General features: G+C 43.7%; 1 long non-coding RNA gene across 1 annotated transcript; it reads left to right on the top strand.

Moving 5' to 3' along the window:
- The first annotated feature begins 7,316 nt into the window (after nt 1–7,316).
- On the top strand, nt 7,317–8,182 carry LOC118502933. The gene is made up of 2 exons (XR_004905099.1): nt 7,317–7,494; nt 7,561–8,182. It is a non-coding gene; the product is annotated as an uncharacterized LOC118502933 (long non-coding RNA).
- Nucleotides 8,183–11,006: the final 2,824 nt, after the last annotated feature.

Raw genomic sequence — 11,006 nt, 5'->3', positions numbered from 1 at the left:
TCAGAAAGTATCGACGAATTCCATCCCGTAATAGCAGGGTCTGATCACGAGCTTGGACTCGCCGAACCCAACGCCAGCAAGGTCGAACTCGGGCTCGATCAAAGCTAGGCAATTTAATTGTAAAAGTTCAATAAAATACTTGCATAATTTTCTCGAGAAAAAAAAATCAAATCAACTTTGAAGAACCATAGCATGCAAACCGCTTGACATTGAGGTAACATGTTTCATACCGATGGAATGAAAAAGGAGCCAGTTTGGATTGGATTATATATTCAAAAATTATAGCCGTATAAAATGGGCTGGTTGCCTGGAAGAAGAAGTTTATCCGATTACCCGTGACAGGTTTAAGCTCCAATCCAGAACAAACGCTCCAATTAACAAATTATTGCATCGAAAGCATACATTCTTAAAATGCTTCAGTCTAAATTCGATGGAATCTTTCCTACCTTCAGGGGACTAGTTATTCGTCCTCATCCAACGAGAAACCTGATAGAAGATTAAATCCAAAAATGCTATAAAATCAAGAATTTGGAACATTCTTGATGCAAGGTTGCAGTAAGAGAGAGAATTCCTGCGGAGAAAACGTCCACCAACAGTGAGCAGCTAGGCCGTGGCAAGACACGTCTGTCGATCATCAATCAGACTCGTTCTGGTTTCACTGCACATGGATTTGAAAAGGAAAAGCGTAACAACAGACGGTTCCGGATATTAGGGCAGACACGGTGAGCAGACACTCTCACTGAACATCTTTATCCCGCTGATCTGCTGTACAGAGATCAACAGATGACGATGGCATGTCTGTGACCGGTTCCCCGTCCCCGCACTTACCCCGAGATCGAAAGCTTTGGAGCGTTGTTCGTCAACGATCTTCCAACCGCTTATCACGTGTACGTGATCGCGCAACGAGAAATCCTTACCCTTTTGTTACATTTCCTTAACCAGATTTCGACTTGGTTTTTTTGGAGGAATGTGAGCACAGGAGAAAAAAAAAGATAATTTGGAATCACTTTCTCATTGTGTCCCGCTAAGGTTTCGTCGGTTTTTTTTTTGGGGGGACTCATAATCACACTTAATCACAAGCTCCAGCGATGTACTTTTCCTGCACTGAGGGCACTCTGTGCCGTTCATGACGGTCTGCTCGTTTGTGGCGTTTGTATCGCTGTCATTCGATCGGACGCACAGTCTTCAAGCGTTTACTTTCTTTCAATTCTTACCCCGGTAGGAGATCATGCCGTGTGCGCACTCGTTTTGGGGTCTCCCATGGGTTGCGCTTTGTTGTCGATGATCATCACCATCATCTTCATTATCACCGGCGAGTGTTTGAACGGTGGCCAATCCTATTAGCCTGGTGAGCCTGGCTTTCCAGCCCAGGCGGTCTCCCACCCGGGAAAGGCACCGCTAAGCAGTTTAGGCCGAAACCAATAAAAAGCCACAACACAATTGGAAACTCTCAATTGTCCAGTCGCGGTGGGACTGTCGGTCATTTTTCTTTCGTCCACTTTTTTTGTGCTCGGTTTGTGTTTGCATTTAGCGTTCCCCTTTTATCATTCCCCCCCCCCCCACCCCCAGCCAACCAAAAACAACATTCCCAACTCGCCCCCCTCTCTCGTGGGGTCCATCACTCTCACCGAGATTTCCCTCTCACCGCACGAAAGCGAAATTAACATTCACACTTTGCCTCAAATTTGCGTCTCCCCTGGGAGCTTCCCTGTCCGAGACAGTACTTACGACCAGTTCCGTTTGTACCGGTCACCCTCCCAAGACAATTGCCCGCATCCAGCCCGCTCCCGCCCAAATGATTATTGTCGCTGGTCGCAGAGAAAGCACTCGGGCAGACCGCACCCGTGGTTCAGGAATCGGAAAGTCCCCGGGCCGAAACGATGCTGGAACCCAGCCGCACTGAACCGAAACATCATCATCCGATCGCAACAGCCAGGTACAAATTCACCCCTAACCGGACACGTCACCAGTCTTGTGTTTTTTTGTTTGTTTCGGTTGATGTTGGTGCAGTTGATGCTTTTTTTGTTTTATTCGCTCGATTTCTGGGTCACCAAATTGATTCGAAACACTCGCGCACCACTCACTACTGTTTGCTTACTTTCCCACTAATTAACGTTCACTCTTCACAGATTCGGGCACAGGACCCAGGGCCAGCTTGTGCAGGCCGGCATGGATGGCCAAAACTTCCACACGCGGTGCGTGTTTGCGGTACGCGTCTAATATCTGTGTCGCTCACTAATGGAAGCAAATGAACGATTCCGATCCGGTGGAGCTTCGCATTTAATAATGTTATGCCGTGGGGTCAGGGCGTCAGTTGGAGGTGGAAAAAGGGAACAGTCGACTGGTAGTAAAAAAAAAGCTTAGAATAGGCGAGCCGTGTTCGTTATCGCTAATGCAGTCAAACCAGCAGGGCGTGTGTGTGAATTTGGCCTAATTTACCTGCCAGTCAGTTGTGCGCTGGCTACTGCCAATCGCACGGTCCTATAAATCATTCTGTTGCTGGGGGGTTCTGCTGTTTGCTGTACGTAAACACACGAAACCGCACCGAATCGTCCTGTTTTGTCGCATTAAAGGGAGCCGTTTTGCCAAAATTGGACTTGTCTACTGCCATGGTGTAGTGTTTCCTTACGGTCAGTTGTCAGAATCAATTAAGAGAAGTGCTAATGAGAACCAGGGGATATAGCTGAACACACTCATGTATCTTACTATTTTTCTCTATCTGCTCGTATGTATAAAATTAGTTAAACAAATTAAACAATATAAATCCACTTCACTTAAAACGAGAACTACGAATACTGTCGGTAGTGAGCAAGACCTGTTTAGCATTAGGATGGATAATAAATGTATTTCAAATTAAATAAATGGATTTCAAATGATAAAGTGCGATTTATCATGATGGTAAAGCCCTTTTCCAATTAATTATCTAATTTATTATCAATTATCTCTCAATTTTCTTACTTTAATGCACAGAAATCGCGAATGAAATTAAAAATCCGAATTCGTTTCAATCGGATTCGGTGGTTCTGATTCGAGCGCCTGGTAGGTATGCAATATTTTGCTTCCGTACAGGAAAATGATCCTCCCGTTTTTGTACATTTTGAAATTTACCATAAAAAAACCCGGTGCAGTATGAATTTCAATGGCAACCTAAAAACATCCAAGGAAGGTGCTTGTACGCTTACTGGTAGGGGTAGTGTTTGTTTGAAATGCGCCAACATTTATGCAATCCGGAAAGCACCGCTTCAACATTCAAAATTATTATTCAAAAATTGAAAAAATACGAAAGCAAACTGAAAACTGCCTTTGCTCCCTGTTTAGTTTGGTTTCCGATTATAATTTACTCGCTTCGAATCATATTTCATTTGTGTTCCGAAAATCTTTCACTCTGCTGGTCCCTGGTTAGAAAAATTGTCCGCTCCAGCCACGAAATTTTGGTATTTTTCAGCGCTACCAGCTGTTTGTGTAACAGGAGAACATGCTGCGAGCAGGTATCCTGTAAATTCTATAATAATTTCGATATACGCCTGTCGGTATACTACTCGTGTGGCATGATGTTCGTGTCCAAGCTGCACGTGTTATAGTAAGCTAGTTTAGTGGCTTTATAGAACGCTAAATTAGATCGGTTTGGTTTATGGTATGCTGTTTATAGTATTTTACCACTATTTACTTATGGTACGCTATGCCATACAACTTCTTGTTTATGGTGTGGTGTACTATTTTATTGCACACAAATATTTTATGGCCTAAACGCCGTAGTACAGTTTTTAAACGAACTTGGCGTTAATTTTTTGTAAATTTGTAATTCGTCAGCACATGTGGTGATGGAAATACGGCATCAAGCCGTCATAATTTAAAATAAACTTTTAAATTCGCACCGCTTGCAGGGAAAAGCAGCAACAAGCGCCTATTGAATTGAATTGAAGGAGGCCAAGATTGGCGGTTGCTTTGATGGCAAAATCATGAATTCACAGATAATAGCTGAGTGAGGATCGATCACAGGGAACACTGCTCACAGTACTCGCACCGACAGTGCCGGGTGTTGCGGTCCTAGTGCAGATGTCCCTCCAAACTTCCCCGGTGCACAAACCGATTGGCGCAGTGGTCGTAAGTAATATGTTTGCTGTTACTTATGTTTTTCAAGGTACAGAATAGTATCGTAGAATAGCATATCTACAGATTTCTCAAGTTACCGGAAACTTCGTCACACGTCTTCAGCATCCACGTCGTAATGTTCATCGCATTACTAAGAGTGTGTAGCACGTAGAACTCAAACAGACAGCTTCTCGACTGTTTCTTTTGAATCAGATTTTTACTAGCCTATATTTTCTGGCTTATCCGACACATTTTCGGTAGAAAAACTAACTTCTCTTCATAATTCGCTAGCGATCAAACGAATTAGCAGGTTAAACACCTTCGCTCGGCCCAGCCTGGTTTCGTCGTCTTCTTCTTCCTTGGCACTACAACCTCGAGAGGTCTCGGCCTGCCATTTCTGGCTTACTGTGGCTTAATGTTACACTTGATAAAGTAGTCAACCCTACGTATGGAGAGGCGGTCTAGATGGGATTTGAACCCCGGCCCTGTCGTGTGAAGACCGGCGCCGCTGTCGCCTTGGCCACCGGACCGCCCCAGTGATGTGCAAATTGAGTCGGAAAGAGTGAATGAGTTAAATCTTAGCAAAGAATTAGATAATTCAAATCATCGCCAAGAGTTATCACTCACTCACTCACTTATGATTTCACTCTCCACGCCGGCTAGCCACTCACTCACTGACAGAACTCACTCACTGAAGATTAAATTTAGTCGTGAGTAGTGTTGGGTTCGCAGGAGAGCTACCGGGAGGCCTCGTCTCAATAAAATGGGGGCTCTGAGCGCACACCTCGACTTCAAAAAGGTAGCCCGGCACTCTTCGAACTCTTCGCCCTCAGTGAGTGCGGAATTACAGGGAGGTCTCACCTTTCGCATGTTGGTGAGCAGTTGCCCTCTCCTCTTAAAAAAGAGCTTCTTGACCCAACACTAGTCGTGAGTAAAACGCCTCGCAGGGAGGTACTTTTGAGGAACCACTCCTCTCCGTTCCCCCTGTCGCATAACAAAAAATGTATTGAGCCGGCCCAACACCAAGCCACCCTTCCATCCCCCGGTAAGCAGATCTCTAGATCAAATCACTACTTGGACCCGATCTTACCGTCTAAGGTCTTAGTGAGTTAATTGGACCGAAGTGAGTTAGTTAAAACGCGGTAAGTGAGTGATCAGTGAGAACTGAAAGTTAAATCATTTATCGAAATTCTACTCTCAAACAATGAGAGGTTATTCCCATCAATAGTTTTGTTGCGGTCTGTTATTTTTCAAATCAAAATTGAAACTGAAAAAAAAAAAGTATTGGTAGCTAAAATTTCGAATTTAAGCTCCCTCCTTCGCTCTCATGCAGCGATCGAGATGTGTTTCGCACATTCAGCCTATGTTTGAATTAAAATCCCATTCCTATTAATGAGATGACACTTTCACCCCGCCGATAGTCGTCTGTGAGATGGATGAAGAGAAGAGAAGATGATAATCGATACCGGATCGAATAAAATCATCCTCAACTTTATTTTAATCTCAAAATTCAAGTCCAGAAACGGATGGGTCATCCAAAGCGTTCTGTTATGGTACATAATTCTCTCGCAAGAGCATCAAACGCATCCAGAAAAGCTTGAAGACCCCTGAACTAGTTAGTATAAGCGCTGTATTTTCGTCCATAATTAACTCCAAACAACTGGCAATGTAGCTGTGTAGCTCGGGAAATTTTAGGAGCACCATGTGTGTTGCCTTATTAACCCAATCATTCCCAGAGTATTATTTGTTTTACTTTACCGTGACTCATCCAGATGGTTCCTCGAGCAGCGAGACTAGCTGCGTTAAAGCGTTGTATGTTGCGATTTCTGCCATTTGGTGTGAGATTAGCATAAAGTTTGCGATTAATATGTATCGCCCCTATAAGCGGTAAATGTAGGCCTCGTTTGGAGCGATTCGTAGCTGCTACCCTCATGCAAACGGCTTAGCGACAGCCCCAAACCCAACTTCGATAGTGAGTCCGATTATAAGGGTGGAATATTTATGTATTATTCAAATAACCTTTTGCATCCTTTTTTTGTACTTTCTACCATCAATTGTGGCTTATTTTACAAATTAACGATCCACAAAACCATCCAACACAATTCCCTTCAATGCTCAATAAAAATCCACCGAGACCGTTCTCTCGCACCTTATTACACCGATTTGACCGAAAGTGCCGAATCGAGAATGAATCGCAATTGGCACAAAAGGATATTACCCCCTGATTTTTTTGTTAGCACAACAAAACAATTTTCCCAACCCAAACCCAATCCCAGCGCCAATCGTACGGTTGATTCCACAGTGAAAAATTCAATTCCATATCCAATGTCAACGCTGTCTCCCCGAGTCGAACGGGGAAAAAGTCAACCTTTCGTAAATGAAAATTTCCACCTCGCATCCCAATAACACCCATTTACCCCGGGGAAACAACAGCGAAGCATTCGAAAAGGATAAACTCGTTCGTTTGTCTGCACGGGTTTTCAATCGAGCGGTGTCCTTTGGTGTCCTCAGTTGCCGAGCTTTACAGCAGAGGTTGTTACCGTTGGTTTCATGTACAGTGAAGCTCGTAAAACAAATTGCCATGCCCATAAATGATAGCACTGCAGACGATGGAACTGTAACGGGGTCTGTGCTCGAGGCCTCGAGGGGACAGAAGAAAAAAATCAGTAACGTTATCGATAAAATCAATTAACCGTGCTGTGTTAGAACACGGGGGTTGGTCCCACCCCAAACGCCTAAAGCAAACTTATCTCGAGTGCAGTTTAGTGCTCAAAACTGTTAGCTGTTTTCCGACTACCTGTCATACGGTGAGTGTCCTTCAACACCCCGGGGGCAAGTGCGTTGCTGATTGAGCTGGTAAATGAATTTCCATTTTATGGCACCGGCAGCCGCACTCATTTATCAATCAATCTGGAACCATAATCCGGGGCCGGCTTATAACGCCAGACGGCTTCGGGGAGGCACTTCGAGTGCTCACACGGGTGGCGGTGACTAGGGTTACGATAAGGAAGTTTATGTGTCGTGCGAAGTGCGCGATAATGGCAGCTCACTGGGCACGGCCTGTGGAAACTATTTTAATCCTTGCCTGCAGGCTGTTTGCACATGTCGAACGTCGTCTGTATGTTGCTGATTGAAGAGGGTAGAATATGCAACAGGTTGACATTATAAAAAAGAGCGTCGAAACGCATTTATGATGGGACAGACTGGCTGCATCGATCGATTCGTATTCGTGGTGGAATATTTTCGATGCACCGGAGATTAACTGGATGGCTTGTTGAAGAGGCTTTTTATCGTCCAAAAGCACCATTTGAGTTCATATCCCAATTTATCAGTCGATAATAAGTCGACCAACGCAAATTAATTATAGCAATTCTTCCTGACGCTCCTCTCAAGCTTTATTCGGTATGAGTAAGCCTTTACCTTTATTATTAATTATTATTAATTATTATTAATATTATTCATAACTAGTCAAGCCTTTTGCTACCTTCGTTTCGAGAAACCTTGGACATGCCAACCGGTGAATCACCCCCATCGATCACCCATCCTTTTCCGGTACCGTGACCTACATTTTGATAACACGAGAAAGTGAAGCGTGACGAACCGGTTCGGGGAACCGCTGACAACACTTCCCTCCAATAGAACAGTGCTGTCGAGGGGTTTTCGGTTGCTGTGGACGCTTTTCGCCGGCTAGTGTGGATCGTTTCCAGGGCAATGGTTCCCGGTTCGTTGCCCAAAACGCTGTAATGATGGTTCTAACGAACGTTTGCTCACTATAGTTTGTTCAGGGCGTATATGAAATACATCCAGAGCTCGGTCTCGATAATGTATGCCAACCGTTTAAGGTTGCCGTCTGAACCACCCCACCCAAGGGGATCAAGAAGAAGTTGATGTCAGTTTTGCTCGTAACTAAGTAATTTGTTCCCCCACTGGGTCATACAGGTGGAAAGGCATGTTGTGAGTGATACTGTGGTTACTATGTTAATAAGTTGCACATTTTATAATGGATGTGCCCGCATGTGGTTAGGTTTTGTCTGGAGTTGAAGAAGCTACATCATGCAAAGAAGAATGGAAAAGAATGGCAACGCATTTCTAAATTGGGAGTGATTTTCTGAAATAATTTTAACTAACCGAAATATAGTGAAGAAATTTTATTTATTCTACCTATGGTTCTCGGTATGGTTCTACCTACCTCAGGAGGCTAAACCTTTTTGCCCGGGAGGCATTTAGGTGACATTCATGGCATCCTTGATTTGATTGTACCAGTAGCTGGGAGTTCTTAGCAAGCAAGTAGCATATCCGACAAAGGTTTTAACTATTTAATATAATAATTGTTGTAGCAGAAATTGGGGCAATAGTGTCACTATAAGCAATCAATTATGTAGTTTACTTAAACGTTTTGCAAAAATGCTGGATGTACTTTCTCATTACCATTTCCCATAATGCCATTTTACACTTATTAATGAGTCCCATAAAAAATAAAACACCTCCTCTACAGACATTTTATTTTTACTCATTTATTTAAATTTTTTTTTATCTTTTGCTTATGTAGGCTTGGAGCAGACCCTAAAGCATAAATAGGGGCGGGGTTCAAATCACTTTTGGGAAGACAATCCAACTATGCGGAATCAATAAGTCTAGTAAGCCAGAAGTGGCAGGCATCCCAGGTAACAACATCGTAATGCTTTCTCGCTCTATCTAAGTAGCAAGTAAACCTACCAAAGCGAGAAATGATGATGATTTTGTTACCTGAGATGCTGCTTAAGATGTCATTATTTCAAGAAAGAAGAAGAAGATATAGGCTCTGGGTCCATGGGACCTTATTGTATCCATAGACCTCATTCGCTTCTTTCCTGTCTATGGTTACAAGTATGTCTCGGTTAAATCTCTCCGTACAGGTTGTTGATGCGTAAACGTTGATGCAGGTTGTTGCCACAGACGTTTTATAATTAATTAAAAATGTGATGATTTTTTGCGCTGTGGAGCAAGAGGGCCCATTAGGAATAATCAAACTAGGTCGTGAAAAAATGGAAAATCGGTTCAGAGACATCACAAGTTAGGGATGTCGGTTGTTTACCAATTCCTCCACTTGCTGTGCCTTAAAATTAGTCGCGTAATGATCAGAGCCAACCTTCAAACTAACGATAGGTGTAAGGACTCCTTGGGGTTCAATGATTGGCGAGCGATGTCAGAGAAGCTTGTTGCTGTTTCTGTGTTTCTGAGCTATTCATGTCACCAAAGGGTTCTTTTCGGTTAAGGAACGTACAGTCATTTCTATACTGTCCGCTGCTTATTGGTAAGATAGATCAGAACATGATTCCAAGTCCAGAAGTTCTGTACAGTTTTAGTTAGTTTTTTGATAACTTATCTCTCTATAAATATAGTACAAAACTTGTGGCACTCTTGTCTTACACATTTGATCCGATTATTTGCTGAGTGGCTGAGCAGAGTGGCTGTACGCAGCCGTGTAAGTATGGGCCACGTGCGCAGCCAAAGGAAGCGCCGAATCGGTTTATTTTATTCGGCCGAAACAATTTAAGGTCAATAGCCAATGTAGCTGATTATCATAAAATAGTTGATTAAAAATGAGAAGACAGGCACGAAAAATCGTTTTTAAATTATTGGAAAAAAAATTAAGTTAAGTAGTTAATAATTTAAAATGGGTGGCTCATTTGCCACCACGGCACACTTGCTCCAATACTTGCTCCAACTGCCATTTCAAGAGACGCTCAACGAGTGTAAAAAAAGGATCCAACCACGGATTTTGGTAATAGTTCAACAATGTACACAATGTTGCACATGGAGCAACAATGTTGCTCCCCTTTTGACTCGCGTCTTTGTGAGATCCATCAATGAGGGTTCCTTTCCTACCATATGGAAGTCTGCTTGGCTGGTCCCCCTTTTCAAAAAAGGTGACCGCTCTGTATGCTCCAATTACCGTGGTATTTCACTACTCCCCCCCATTTCCAAAATCCTTGAATCAATTATTCTCTCCTCCATCCTTCCTATCATTGTTGGTCACCTATCCCCGCGCCAACATGTTTTCATTCCCAAACGCACAACTTCCTCCAACCTTATGTGTCTTGTATCCTCTGCTCTATCGAACATGTCATCCGGTGGTCAAACTGACGTCGTATACACCGACTTCAGTACTGCCTTTGACAGTGTTCCTCTCGATCTGCTGATTGCCAAACTCGAAAGACTTGGTATCGGGGGTGGTTTACTGTCCTGGCTGAAGACTTACCTGGTTGCGAGATCGTATAGAGTTAGAGTTTCGTCTTGTCTGTCCGATTCCTTCGTAGGTTCCTCGGGTGTTCCTCAAGGTAGTGTCCTTAGTCCTATTTTATTTCTGTTATTTGTTAATGACTGTGTTTCCATCCTCCCCGCCGAAGGTTTTCTGTTTTACGCAGACGATCTTAAGATCTTCCTTCCTGTGTCCTCGTCTGCTGACTGTTGTCTTCTCCAAACTGTACTTGATTCCTTCTCTGTTTGGTGTCGTAAGAATGGCCTACTCCTGTCCCCCGATAAGTGTTGTGTGATCTCGTTTTCTCGTTCTCGTTCTCGTTTCCCGTTTAGCTACACCCTCTGTGATACAGTAATACGTCGTGTATCCTCTGTAAAGGATCTAGGTGTGTGGCTCGACGAAACGCTGTCCTTCAGTTCCCACGTTGATAATGTAATTAGCAAGGCTAATAAATCACTGGGTCTGATCATTAGGCTATCGTCCGAAATCCGCGATCCCCTCTGCTTGAAGTCCCTGTACTGCTGTTGGGTGCGATCCTCCTTGGAATACGCGGCTGTAGTCTGGTCTCCCCAGGCTCCACTGCGATGGCCAGACTGGAGAGTGTTCAGCGCAAATTCACTCGTGTGGCTGTTCGTCGCTTCCTTAACGGCTATCATCTTGCTCTCCCTCCCTA

This window comes from Anopheles stephensi, chromosome 2 (assembly GCF_013141755.1).
Source record: "Anopheles stephensi strain Indian chromosome 2, UCI_ANSTEP_V1.0, whole genome shotgun sequence".
Lineage (NCBI taxonomy): Eukaryota > Metazoa > Arthropoda > Insecta > Diptera > Culicidae > Anopheles > Anopheles stephensi.
The sequence above is the reverse complement of the archived record's forward strand: the minus strand, read 5'-3'. Positions and strand labels throughout refer to the sequence as shown.